Below are 14372 nucleotides of genomic sequence, written 5' to 3' on the forward strand. Positions count from 1 at the left end.
AGTGAAAAATAGAGAAACTATATGTTGATTTTTTTTTCCTTTCGGGAATTAAGAAATAGAAAGTTGAGGAATATAACAATTAAGATATGTGTAGACTCAATAGGATCTGGAAAGTCACTTATCTGCCAAACCATTGGACACATAAGGGCAGCTTGAAAAGTGAGCAGCAGCCTTAGAAAGTAGAAACAATTTAGTTAATAGGTTAGGCAACTCTGAAGCAGATATGTCAAGCCAGCAGCCAGCATAAAGAGTTCTAAACAAACAAGTGTGCAAATGTTCAGTATAATGCCAGTGTGTGAGACAGGCATCACAAAATTAGCACATGTAGGGCCAGACTCTGACAACCTTTGCAGAAATTAATTTTGCAGTCTTTTATTGGGCAAGACAGAAGTTACAGAAATTGCATAGTACCAAGAAGCATAAGACCAACAAGTCAGCCCAGAAATGCCTTGCTAATCTACCAGACTTTCACATGAAGCTACAAAAGAGCACCATTTTAAGAACAAGGAGCACTTATGACAGGATGAAGGTAGTCAAAAATATATCAGTTTTCTACTCATCAGGTAGGATTATGTTATGAATATGAAATGTCTTCTAAAAGCTCAGATGGAAAAGTTCACATTGAGACGGTGGTACTTACTGTTTTAGAAGGCTGTGAACCTATAGGAGATGGAAGAAATGGGTCATTATGCTGGAACTTCAGGCTTTTAGTATGGCCCCATATCTTTTGCTGTCTACTTCCTGACTGTGAATCAAGGGTAGATTATCTCTGTCCAGCAAATCATGACATAGAAGATTCCCTCACTCAAGGATACCTGCTAGTGCAGAGGTTTACTATCTGAAACCACAACCACTACCCCTCCTTGCTCACAGATATGGCAGCAAAAATGGTCATTATATGAAACTGCAGATGCAGAACAAGGACAAGTACATGCCCGCTGAATGCTCACCCTGATAGGCACTTCCCTTTTGAAGCCCTAACAAAGCTTCAAGACTCAAGACGCAACCTCCGTTCCTGTGGAAAAGTTGCTGCCCATTATTGATCTAATTTTAGGGCAATTTGCTTCTGTTGAGGACAGAGTCCCACTGTCCTTTCTTTTCTGCTTCTCCTGGTCCATTCCAGAAATTACATTTTGGTACCAAAATCTGGAGACAGTTTCATTGGAACTAAAGCTCTCCTCCTTCCCCAAATAACTCCTTTGTTTCTCTTTTTCTCCACTTTCTTTTTCTCTCTCCCACCCCCACTCTCCTGCCATTTTTTATTCCACTAAAACCCATCATCAGTAGATCCATGCAGTACTCACTATGAGCTGAAAAATCAGTGGAATAACCAATTTGACCTAGTTGATAGGTTCAAGTCCTGTTGAAGGAATAGTTTCCCTGTTCTTGGGTCTTTATTAGAAGGATGAACTCAGTTTTGGTTTCTTTTCTTTCTTAACAGGATCAAACTTATTCTGTCACCCCCTGTAACCTCCAGAGCAGAGGCATTACGTCATTCAACTACAGTTCATCCAACTTCCACACACAGTTTAGGAGTCTATAGTGATGTCCTACTCCACATACTGGGACTCTGCTTCCTGTGTCTATCTGCTTCCAGGTCTCCCTGCCAGGCTTTGGGAAGTAGGATACTGGTTCCTGACCCTGGCCACTTGTTTCTGTCTACTTTCTGGTTGTAGGTGATGACCAGAAACCAGCCTCATCCTTACCTTTGTTGGTAAACTGAGATACACCCACAACTCAGAACGAGGTGCACCTTCATCTCCAACTCCACCTTCAGTGACTCAGTAACAACTGCCAGATCATGACCAGCCACAGCTGTCCACTGTCACCATGGGGCTGTGTATTTTCCCTATGTGCATGCTCCATACATTTTACGAAGCCTTCATGGCCTGTCTTTTTCAGTGTTGCTCAGGGGCAGCCTTCTATATGACCCCAAACCCACCACTGCCCCAATAAATATCTTACGTGAGATCTGTTGCATGGTATGTTTTTGTGGCATTCCTTGATCACAAAAACATTTACAAGCTTACCTAAGTGTTGTCCAAGATCTCCATTCCTACACACTTTTGCTCACCTTTAAAAAAGCCCAAGGCATTAGTACGCTTGTTGACAGAAGTTTGGACCCAATACAAACTAGGTATTTTTGAATTTCAAAGTGTCACTGACTCAGATAATTTCACACAACAAAGTAACAAAAGATCTGAAGTGTTCCCTACTTTCACCTCTTTTCTGTCTTCACATAGGGCCTTGCTCTCTCCCTCTACCTCTGCACTTCAGGTTTTAGCAGCTCAAGCTTCCCAAAGTCCCTCTTAGATGTTAATCCCCCTCAGAAATCAGACATAAAATGAGACCCCTCTCCCCCTACCTATCACTCACAGCAGAGCAGACATTACTGTCAAATTGTCCTGTGCTATTTAAACTGAGAAACTGGCTCTATAATGTTGGTATTTGGCTTTCCCACTCAGACTGAAGCATGGTTGTCTCAGAAGGTCTTGGTCCAGACTGATCCCCTGAAAGTGTGCCAGGGAAAAGGAGAATGAAAGTGCCCAAGAAATAAACAGATTTTGCCCTTGACAGTAAACTAGTTCCAACATTTATCTTATAATATAGAGAGGACTATAATAAAAACAACTGCTATACAAAGATACAAAGTGTATACAGTGATGCTATGCATACTTCTTCTTTAATGATATAATATGTTTACAGATTATATATACATATATGGATATATATATATGTACACACATACACACACAGAGACATATATATGTATAAATATATTACATTTAAGGGCATACATAAGTTGTTCTCATCTATAGAGAGTGTTTTATTTTTTGTTTGTGGTTGATATATTGTAAACCCCAATAAACTTACCTGGGGTTCAGAGAACAGAACAATCACTTTATTAAACATAGAGGTTAGGCAGTGGTAGCACATGTCTTTAATCCTAGCATTCCAGAGGTAGAGATCCATCTGGATCTCTGTGAGTTCAAGGCTACACTAGAAACAGCCAAGCATGGTGACACATACGTTTAATCCCAGGAAATGATGGCAGGAAGCAGAAAGGTGTATAAGGCGTGAGGACCAGGAACTAGAGGCTTTTTAAGCTTTTAGGCTTTTAGCAACAGTTCACTTGAGATCAGTTCGGATGAAGACACAGAGGCTTTCAGTCTGAGGAAACAGGATCTGTTGAGAAGTTGTCAAGGTGAGTTGGCTGTAGCTTTTTTCCGCTTCTCTGATCCTTCAGAACTCACCCCAATACCTGGCACTGAGGGTTTTTTTTTTTTTTTTTTTTATTTAAAAGAACCATTTAGAAATTTGTATTACATTTGTTTGTTTGTTTTTTTGTAATTTTTTACTAAGAAATTTTTTATTCATTTTACATACCAATCACAGATCCCCCTCTTTTCCCACTTCCCACCTATCACTCAACCTTCCCTCCCCCAGCCCATCCCCCATTCTCTCCTCTGAAAAGGTAAGGCCTCCGATGGGGAGTCAGCAGAGCCTGGTATATTCAGTTGAGGCATGTCTAATCCTCTCCCCCTGCTTCAAGGCTGTGCAAGGTGTCCCATCTTAGGTAGTAGAATCCAGAAAGCTCACTCATGCACTAGGGATGGATCTTGACCTACTGCCAGGGAGTCTCTTAAGTAGATCAAGCTACACAACTGTCTCACTTATGCAGAGGGCCTAGTCCAGTCCCATGGAGGCTCCACAGGTGTTGGTCTAAATTTCATGAGTTTCTACTAACTTAGTTCAGTTGTTTCTGTACGTTTCCCCATCATGTTCTTGATGCCCCTTGCTCATAAAATCCCTCTTATCTGTCTATCTATCTATCTATCTATCTATCTATCTATCTATCATCATTTGTCTATCTATCTTCTGTCTATCATCTGTCTATCTATTATCTATTTATCTATCCATCTATCTATGATCTATCATTTATTTTTTTGTGTATAAGTTTGCCCGGGATAGCTTGTTCATCTCCTCTTTTATGAAAGAGTACTAACATTTACCAAGCCTGCTTGTTGTCATTTACCTTAGGAAACTGAAAGGAATGAGGATTGCAGTTGTTTATTTCAGAAGACAGAACGTAAGCCCTGGACTGGATCTTCAAAAGCTAAAACCAATTTATTCATTTGTTTATTTTAAAGAGACTTTAGAGGTTAAAAGAAATCCTTGAATTTCTTAAAATGAACAAGCCATCCACAGCCAACCACCAGGCCAAGCTCCAGGTGTTCAGTCAAAGAAAAAGAAAAAAAAATAACTAGAAATGTTTGTAATTTATGAAGTTATACAAATTATGAAGTATGTTATTTGCAGTACATAGAGGATGACATTTAAAGATAGCATATATAGCTTCAAAGCTTTTAAGGTCTAAGATCAACCATTAAAAAAAAGTAGCTAAAGTGCTTGCCTAATCAAAGATTATTTAGAAATATCTGGCTATTAAAATATTATACAGCAGTGAAAAATACCAAATTTGTGTAACTCATCTGGGTGTTTAATAACCACACTTGGAGGCTATTCTGATGTTGTCCAAGGGATGAAAGATATGAGAATAATTTCTCTCCTCTCCCTCCCAGGTTAGTGAGGTCACAGAGGTCCATGGGATATCTCTAGAAATATGCTGTACCTGTGGAAAATTACCTGTTCTCTTGTTTAGGAAGGCTATGGAGACCCTATGCATAACTCTAACCAGCTTGCAGTCTACACAGAGGAGGGGCAACACAGAGTTTCCTCAATGTTTCTAAAGAAGCCTCAGGCAGACCAAGCAAGGCCTTTGACTTAACTTGCATAGATGGACAACTGGTAAAAGAAAGCCTGGAGGATTCAAAGATTCCTCACAAGCCTGTGTGGCTCCTGAGGAGTAGGTTCTCAAAGAGCTGGCCAGTATGAAAACAACAATGAACTTTGGCTACCTACATGGTCCTAAACACCCAGCAGGAATGTATAACCAAGATTAAAATGAGCTGTATTCTTCTTAAAAAGTTCAAGCGACTGCAGTCTTCAGACATTCTTAACTATATAAACTATTATTTCGTAACTATTTCTCACTAAGTATTCTCTTCCTGATGGGTGCATTGCTCAGATGTAGGACTAGACCTTCCTTAGTTTATATCAGCACTGCTGTGCCTACCCACAGCTAAGAAAAACAGACCTATCTTCTTAAATGCTGAGGCCAAATCTAAAAGCTGTTCTTACCAAGCAGGGGACACTGTCTCTTTCTGGAAGAGCACTTTTCAAAGCTGCAATGTGTCCTTCCACACCCTAACCACCCATGCCTTCTTATTAAAGGAGGCTGCCAAGTACTATGTCATCAAACTCATAAGTTTGAGAACTGTTCAGGATACTCAAGTGGTGTTCATGAAACTTTGCCAGAAAATCTTATAAAAGGACCCAATAGGATCCTATTTCTGTTATAAATTATCAATTAAGATACTTGCTTTAACTGATTTCTCTTACAAAGCTTCCAAGTGCTTTTTCCTTACACAGAAATCTGATGTAAGAAACAGCTGATTATATCTTATCCTTCTACAGAGCTCTGGTACACAGTTTAGCTTGATGTGCAATTACATTTCACCTTATTAAACAAATCTTAAGTTAATTATGATGGAAAGAAAGCTTTCTTGACCAACTTTATCTTTTAATATTGCCCCCCACAGGATTGTATTAGATGAGACTGGATGGTTGATTCTGAACTTCTTGTGGACAGTTTAAAAAAAAAGTTTAAATCTTTTCTATCAAATGAGTGGTGTCACCTCTTGGAAAGGATAACAGTGACAAAAATCATCAGTTTTGCTAAGACCGATGAAAAAGTCTACAAAGGGTTGTTTAGGTGGTTTTCCCTCCCTCTAAAGGAAAAAGGCCCCAACTGTTTTCTTAACCACACTCTCAGAAAGTAATAATAGTCTTAATAGTCTCCCTTTCATATGTTACAAATGCTATGTCATTCACATAAAATGCTTATCACATGACTGTCTTATATTCTGGTTATCTTCCATTTATTACGTTTGACTATGGTCCTTTAGATAGACTACCCTCCGAAGCATTCTAATGACTGCCATTTCTACATCACCATTTTGCCAGATTGAAGCAGTTAAGAGATATCTGTATCCCAATCCCCTAAAAGCAATTGAAGTAACCTCTGAAAAAGGGACTAATGGGCCATGCCACTCACTGCTTTCCTTACTAGCTGCTCTGGACTGTTTTTCAGACCTCAGAACTAGAACAGCTGGACTGAAGCCTTCTTTCCATCAATTAACCTGCCTGTCTTACCAGCACTCACAAAATCTTTCAGGAATTTCAGATCAGCTTAATATCCTGCAGGGAGAACTCATTTATTATCTGGCTGTTGTGGTATTCTAAAGTTAAAGAGTGCTAAATATCCTAACTGCTACTAAGGATAGAACTTATGCTTCCCTCCAGGAAGGATGCTGCTTCCATACTGACAAATTCACACTCATTTAAGAAGAAGCCCAAATATACAGGGACCAGACAAAAAAAATTCAGTGACAAGCCTCAATGCATGAATAGCCTGTCGTTCCCTCCTACTCTGGCTCCTTCTTTTGATTATTCTCTTCTTTCTATTATTCTCATATTTACATTTTTAACTTATCTTTTAAATGTTTTCCATATTGGACCCACATCCCTTAAAATAACCAGACATTCCTTTATATAGGAGTGCTCCACATAAGCTCTCCAAATGCATGGCACATTTCTAGAGTTCTATTGGTTCCTGACATATCTGTTAGAAGACCACTGGGTGCTGTTGGGGAGCTCCAGCTGCCAGAAACCTTCCTAACTTCCATGGGAGACCAGATACAATTCTTTGGGTTAGTCCTTTCTTTTTCCCTGGTCCTTCCTTTGATTCTCTGTAGTCCCCATTGCTCCTGCCAGTTTACTTTGGAGCAGTCCTCCCAGCAGTGGTGCTAGCCACTGTCACCCCAAACATTTGTACATGAAATGAGAGAATTCCTCCCTTGTACTACAATCCTTGACTTCACTCACTGCCTTCCTTATTTCACCTGTATTAGGGTGCCTTCCATTTCTAGCTTTTCAAATAGAAATGTTGTTTTTCTCTAGCCATAAACCTCCTTTTCCCTTTCTCCCCTTGATCACGGTCTTTCTAGGGACTCTACTCCTCTTCCCCTCTCCACTTTCCTGTTTCACTTTTTAACCAAGTTATTTGTTTTCAGCCTGCTCATAACTACTTTTTCAAAAATTTCTCCAGGAGTGCATGATGACAAGCACAAGCAAGTACTCCCATCAGGGAAGAACTGTCATCCTGTGATATGAAGTCAATATGACTTACACTCCTTGAGATCCTTGTAACAAAGATTCCCCTCTCTTTATCGTCCCTCTAACCATTAAGAACTAGCCAGAGAGATACTCACTGCCCCCTCTTTTCTTTATGTTGCACCTGGGGTCTGAAATAAAGGGTAAAAATACCTCCATGTGGTGAATACTGATGTGGAAGCTACCTCACACTCAAGAATACCCTATAGTACAAATGGTTACTGTCTGAAACTGTAACCCTGTGCTCACAGATATCTGTCTACACAAAACGTCCTTACCTGAAATTGCAGGGCCAGCAAAATTTCAATGGGACTCCCACCCTGATAGACACTCCCCCTCAAGACCTACAAAGCCTCAAGCATCCTCTGCCATAGTGTATAATCACAGTTTCCACAGAGAGGTTGTTGTCTTTCATTGTTCTAATTAAAGTACAAACCACTTCTGTTGAAGTTGGAGTTGTGTGTTTTTTTTTTTCTTTCCCAGTCTTCTCAGTCCATTCTGGATCTAACAATGAATACAACATGACCGGGCATCTAATGCCCCTTGATTCTACCTTCTTTGTCCACTATGGAATGTATTTCATTTGTTCTAGTTAGTTTTCATTGGCTATGATAAATGTTATGACCAAAAGCAACTTGGGATGGAAAGAGTTTATTTTAGCTTTCATGTTATATCTACTATTAAGTCAAGCCTAGATAAGAATTCAAGGCAGAAGTATGAAACAGAACTAACAGAGGAACACTGCTGAATGGTTTACCTCTAGGCACAGATTCAGCTCCTCATCTATCAATCTATCTATCATCTATCTACAGTCTATCTATCAATCTATCTATCTATCTATCTATCTATCTATCTATCTATTTATTTATTTATTTATTTATGGGCTCTTCTACTTCAAATAACACTCAAGAAAATGTTCCACAAATATGTCCACAGGCCAATCTGATAGAGGAAATTCAACTGAGGTTCTCACTTCCCCTGGTGTATCAAGTTGACAAACAAATTTAGCCATCACACTCACAAACTAAACCAAGATGAACTTGTCACGCTTCTTGTCAGATATTGGGAAAGAGCGAAACAAAAAATGTACTACTACAAGGGGGCAGAACAAAGTCCTCAATGCACAATCAAAGAAAACTCAAAAATAGCTCTCAACATCATCAAATAGGTAACAGTCACTATATATTTTTGAAATAGGAAAACTTAATATTTCAGCCTATAACTGGCGATGGAGTGAGTAAAGCATATTCACAGGCTGAGGGATATTGCAAGGAGAAGATGTTGACATTAAGGCAGCTATTACCAACATGAAATGTCACTCACAAGCTCCTGCTTTGAAGGCTTGTTGCCCATTTTTGGCAATATTTCAGGAGGCGTTAGAGACTTTGAGAAATGGGCCTGTCAGAAATGGAGGCCTTAGAAATGAAAGTTATACAACCCCCTAGATCCTCCAGCTCTGTGCTCCCTGTCAGCAGGCATGTAAACAATAACTGCCTTGCACCCTTGGGCTCCCAGCTAAGGCATTTGCCATGTTTTCCCTGCTTGAGAAAAAAATCCACCTTCAGAATCTATGAGCCCAAAAACCAAACACAAATCCAAAAGATCTTTCTTCCTATAGGCAGTCCTGACAGACATTCTTTTCCAGCCACACAAAAGTAGCTACTATGTAAGTATTTAAACATTGACACTGAAGCCTGTGAAACACTGTCCAGAAGTTGGAAATGTGTGGGATTGTACCTTGTGTTCAGGTTAGGAGCCAGATTGCCTTGCATTCAGGAAATCACTGATAGGATGTGAAGGAGTTTAATACTCCACCTAGCAGATAAACTTCCTCTGTGTGGGTTTTCTTCTTCCAACATCCCAAAGGCTTGATGCAATGAGCCAATGTGGAATGTTGTGCACCTAAAGGGCGGTCCTATCAAATGACCACTAATCTTAGAAAACTCACCTCTTTCTGGTGAACTGCAACTTTTCCAATGCAGAGGAATTTTCATATTGAGGAAGAAAAAATAGGCATAAGTATATAAAGAGACATATATTAAAAGACTAGACAAAAAAATGAATGAGTAGTTGTTGCAAATAGTAAAGGACAATGAGGAGACTTCATCACAACTGGAACTTTATCTCAATTATTTTTCTAACTAAGATTCTCACATCATGTGGGCATGTGTCATCAGAAACTGTCTAGAGTTTTACATCATTTCACATTGTATCTAGGGTCTAAGACTCTTTCCTTCCTCTGAGGTCCTACATCACCTTGTGAAAACATAAAACTTGATTTCCCCCTCAGTCATCAATTTCTGCCCATTCTGTTATTTTAAATACATAGTTCATCTTGAAATTTTGTTAACTTTGTACATATAACTTGAATAGTTTATAAAAATACATTTCTATGTGAGATCACAGGTGCTTATTAATATCTGATAGTCCTTTAATTTTTCTTATTTGAAATTTAACCTAACAATATTTACCTATGTCAGTTAAGCTTGTGATAAGTCTCACCTTATTATTAGGTATTACTGGATATGGAATCTTGGATTCTACCTACCTCAAACCTTCTTACAAAAATAAGTTGATTTTAAGGTCAGTTTTTTCTATTGAGAGAACAATATACACTTTTATTTTTGTTCCTTTTTATATAATATGTCCACACCCCATTTTGTCCAGTGTGAAGATTTCCTTTTATCTTAAATTCTAGAATTTGTTCTCTAACTTGTTGAGATATGGTTTATACTATTTGGAATTAGTTTGCTTTTCTAAAATCATTAGGCCAATGTTTTTCATGAAACTTGGAGAGTCAGTGAATCATTTCCTTAAGTAATTTAACTTCAAAAATACGTTTTCCTTTGTCTCCTGTGTATCACTTTATAGTACACAAGCTCACTTGTAACTTTGTTGAGGCTTTTGTTCAGAGTGAGTAATTTCAATTGATCTTCATTAAAATTATTTTTATGTCACATTTAATCTTTTTAAAAATTTCATTTAATGAATTTTGATATACATAATTTGAACTTTTCTAGAGTTTGGAATGTACAAAAATTTATTTTATGAATACAATCTACGGTTTCAATGGTGAATGATCTCACCTATGCACATTAAAAATAATTATCCATCAATAAATTGAGACAATTAAATCACTTCATATTAAACTAGTGGGAACTTATGAACTGTGGACCAATAACTGTGGAGCCTCCATGGTACTGAACTAGGCTCTCTGCATAGGCAAGAGTGTTATGTAGGTTAATCTGCTTAAGGATCCCCCTGACAGTGGGATAAGCATTCATCCCTAGTGCATGTGTGGGCCTTTGGAAGCCTACTGCTTATGGTGGGACACCTTACACAGCCTTGGTGCAGGGAGAGGGGCTTGAACCTGCCTCAACTGAGTGTATCAGGCTCTGCTGACTCCCCATGGAAGGCCTTGCCTTAGAGGAGTTGGGAATGGGGAGTGGGTTGGGGGAAGGCTGGGAGGGGGAAAGAAAGAGGGAAGGAGGATCTGTGGTTGGTATGTAAAATGAATAGAAAATTTCTTAATAATTAAAACATTAAAAAAGTTTTGAATTGATGTATAATAATTGAATATATGAATGGTAAATCTTACCATAACAGGGTAGTAGTAGTTGTTCACTGGTTTGTCAAGCTAATTCCCTAGCATGGACAAATAATTGAATGAAAGGTAGAAGACCATGGCACAAAGAGAATATAACATCGTTATTCCTTCAGGATATAAAATGCCTAACCTGAACACTGGTAGTCAGTTAAATATATTCTGGCTTGGGTACTTTATAGGATCCCTTGGTCTTTCCCATTCCTCTAATAGTCCTGTGTAGACACCCACCTCAATGCATTCTGGTCATTTCTTCTTGCAGTGGTTTTTAAGAAGAATAGCTGCCACCTGAATGAGCCTGCTTTTGCTTTCTCTGTCTAGTTATATCTCTAGAAATCTCCTTTAGTTTAGGTCTGAATGGGAAGCCATATGATGTTTCTATAGAGGTATATATCATCAAGTCTTTATCAGTTCTTTGGGGTTAGAGTATTCAAGATCTACTCTTCTGGCTATTTTCAGATATACAACATCTTATTGTCAGTTGCTGTGAAATTCAAGACCATAATTCATTAACTTTACTAAATATGATTTTGTACTTTATCTTTCAGATTTGTCACTGATCATCACACATCTCCCATCTTACAGTTTCTCCCTATTATTTTGTAGACACTCATCATGATGACCACGGGTCCAGCTTTTTAAGGTTACAAGGGAGTGAAGAAATTACATGTGTTCATCATTCTATGTCTGAATGATTCTCTTATCCTGATATCTTCTATGTTCACCTATATTTCTGCAAATCATGGTTTCCTGAATTCTAATGCTAGATATTGATGTATGCATATTATCTGATTTGTTAACTCACTAATTTCTGGCACCTAGGCTGGTTCCTTGCCTGGCAGTTCTAAACCATGCTTGACTATTTGCCTTGGAATGCCAATGTCTCTTCCACACACTGATTTTCCTTCTTGCTGTGTAGCCACCATTCACAGTTCAAAGGCACTTTTCTTCTGCCCTTAGGAGGTGTGCTCTTTGCAAACATTTCCTGATACCCTATGATTTGTCTCTTCATTATGTTATTTCTTTACCACACCGAAAAATTATAATTAGTCATAATCACACATATTTATTTTTATTTATATATTTTTTTATTTCTTTTGGTATCAACATGTGAATTCTTGTACAAAACAAACACAAACCGCAAAATTAACAGAAAAAAAGCATTTCACAGATCAGTATCATGAAGCATTGTCCATATGTTTTCTTATAACAATTTCATATTTTTTAATTATTATCTTCATGTTTTTAATTTATTTTTCTTGATAGGATCTAATTCCTTTTCAATATATATGATTATCAGCTTTGCAGTAGCTTTTATTGAAGAGTTTCCAAAATTTATGTTCTTAGCATTTTTGTTGATATGTGTGTCTACTCATGACTGATCTAGTGCACTCCCTCACTGGTTCCTATCTGTGTCTACATCAGTGTCAGTACTTCAGTATTCTGTTCACCAAAGCTCTTTAGTATATTTTCAAGTTAAGAACAGATCTAACTTATTCTGAATTCAACACTGTTACTTTTCCTTATGACTGAGTTGACAACTTAGTATCTTTAGTATATATATATATATATATATATATATATATATATATATATTATATAATAAATAAATAAATATATATATAATTGTCTTCCTAGTTTCATAAACAATGTCATTGTACTTTTATAGTACTTTTTGAAATTATGATTACACCTTACCCTTTCTCTTACCTCCAATCAACCACTCTCATGAATGGAACTTACAGTCTTTCAAATTCTTGGACTGTCTTTAATATTTTTTGGCACATATACATATACATGTATAAACATATGTATTCCTAAACACATAAATGCAGCCTGTTCATTAACTGTAATCATGCATGCTTATGATTTCAGGGCTGACCAACTGGTATTGAATAACCAATTGACATTTTATGAGAATTATATTTAACATTCTAATGATCTGAGAAATAGGAACAATTTGAAAACATTAATTCTTCAAATCCATGAATACAGGGAATCTGTCCATTTACTTTTTCAATGTTTTTCAGTCTCAAAGCTTCAGTGTAGATACTTTTTAACTATGTATTTAACTTTAATCTTAGGTATCCTTATATTTTTGGTTCTTGGAAATAAGCTTGTTTTAATGTTTTTTTTTTTCAAGTAGTTCATTATCAACACATAGAAATAAACTAAATTTTAGATGTAGATTTGTATTTTATAGTGTTACTGTTTCATTATTTGTAACATTTTGGTAGAATATTTAAGATTTTTCTGTTTCTTTGAGAAAATGTCTCATGTGGCCCAAGGGGAATTTAAATTAGCTATATACCTGAGGTTCTCTCTATATGGACCTCCCATGCCTCTACATACTAGGTGCTGAAGTCATACCAAGGGAAGATTTTATATACATAATATTATGCCATATATAAAGCACAGGAAATGTTGACTTACTCCTTTTGAATTTGAATGTGTATTCTTTTTCCTTGCCTATACTCTTCACTAGGGATTTCTTGAGCTATGTGGAATGAAAGTAACCAAATCACCATTCATGTCTTGTTCCATGTTTTAGAGGAAAACCTACTTTTTCTTGCTATAGGTTCCATGTCTATAGGTTCCATGTCTTGTTTTCTTTCTCTATAGTGGCTCAGGAAGGAATACTTACAACAGTAATCAATGAAACAAAAACACATCATATTATTTCATTGTTTTTAGAAGCCTCTTCACTTTTGGTTTTCTTTTAACAAATGGTTGGTTTTCTGTCTGATTATTTGGGGAGACTGTCAGCTTAGATTTATGATTCTTTGGTGGAGATCCAAGGCATACAATCTATTGTCTAGAGTTTTAATCTTAGTAAGAGGCAATGTGTACTTCCTTGCCTACACTTGTAGAGCCGTACAATGCATGATTTTGTCTTTCCTTCAAGTGAATCTGTTTATTTTTTTTTCCTCTAAGGCCTAATTCATCCTCTGGAGATCACTCTAAAGAAGTTTGAAAGATAATTTCCTCAGCATGGCTTTCCTAAGGATTGCTCAACTTTGCATACCCCTGTGCCATTCTCAAACTTGTATGGGCAACTACTTGACAAATGGTGGATGCTCTCATGCTGGCCATACACAACTACTGAGATTCTCCGAGAAGTGCTGCAAAGCTTTGTGGCATTCATGTTTTGGCAAGCTTCACCTTTGTGATTCTCTGTTGTACAAATACCAGTCACTTCATCTCACATTAGTTCCAATAGCTCCTGTCTCAATTCCTCAGGTCGAAATCTCTGTGTCTTCCTCAGAAAGAACCTGGCAAACTTGAGATTCCCCTTACCTAGTTCCTATCTGAGTTCACAGCCTGAAAAAATTTACATTATATAATTCATTATTTTTCCTCATTGTTCATATTAGAAGGACTATTTAGATATTTTTAAGTCCTCAAAAGCATAGATGTTTCTTAAGTTACAATTATATTGTATCCTGATATCTGTATCCTCAGAAATTTAAAA

Source organism: Peromyscus eremicus, chromosome 16_21, assembly GCF_949786415.1.
Source record: "Peromyscus eremicus chromosome 16_21, PerEre_H2_v1, whole genome shotgun sequence".
Classification (NCBI taxonomy): Eukaryota; Metazoa; Chordata; class Mammalia; order Rodentia; family Cricetidae; genus Peromyscus; species Peromyscus eremicus.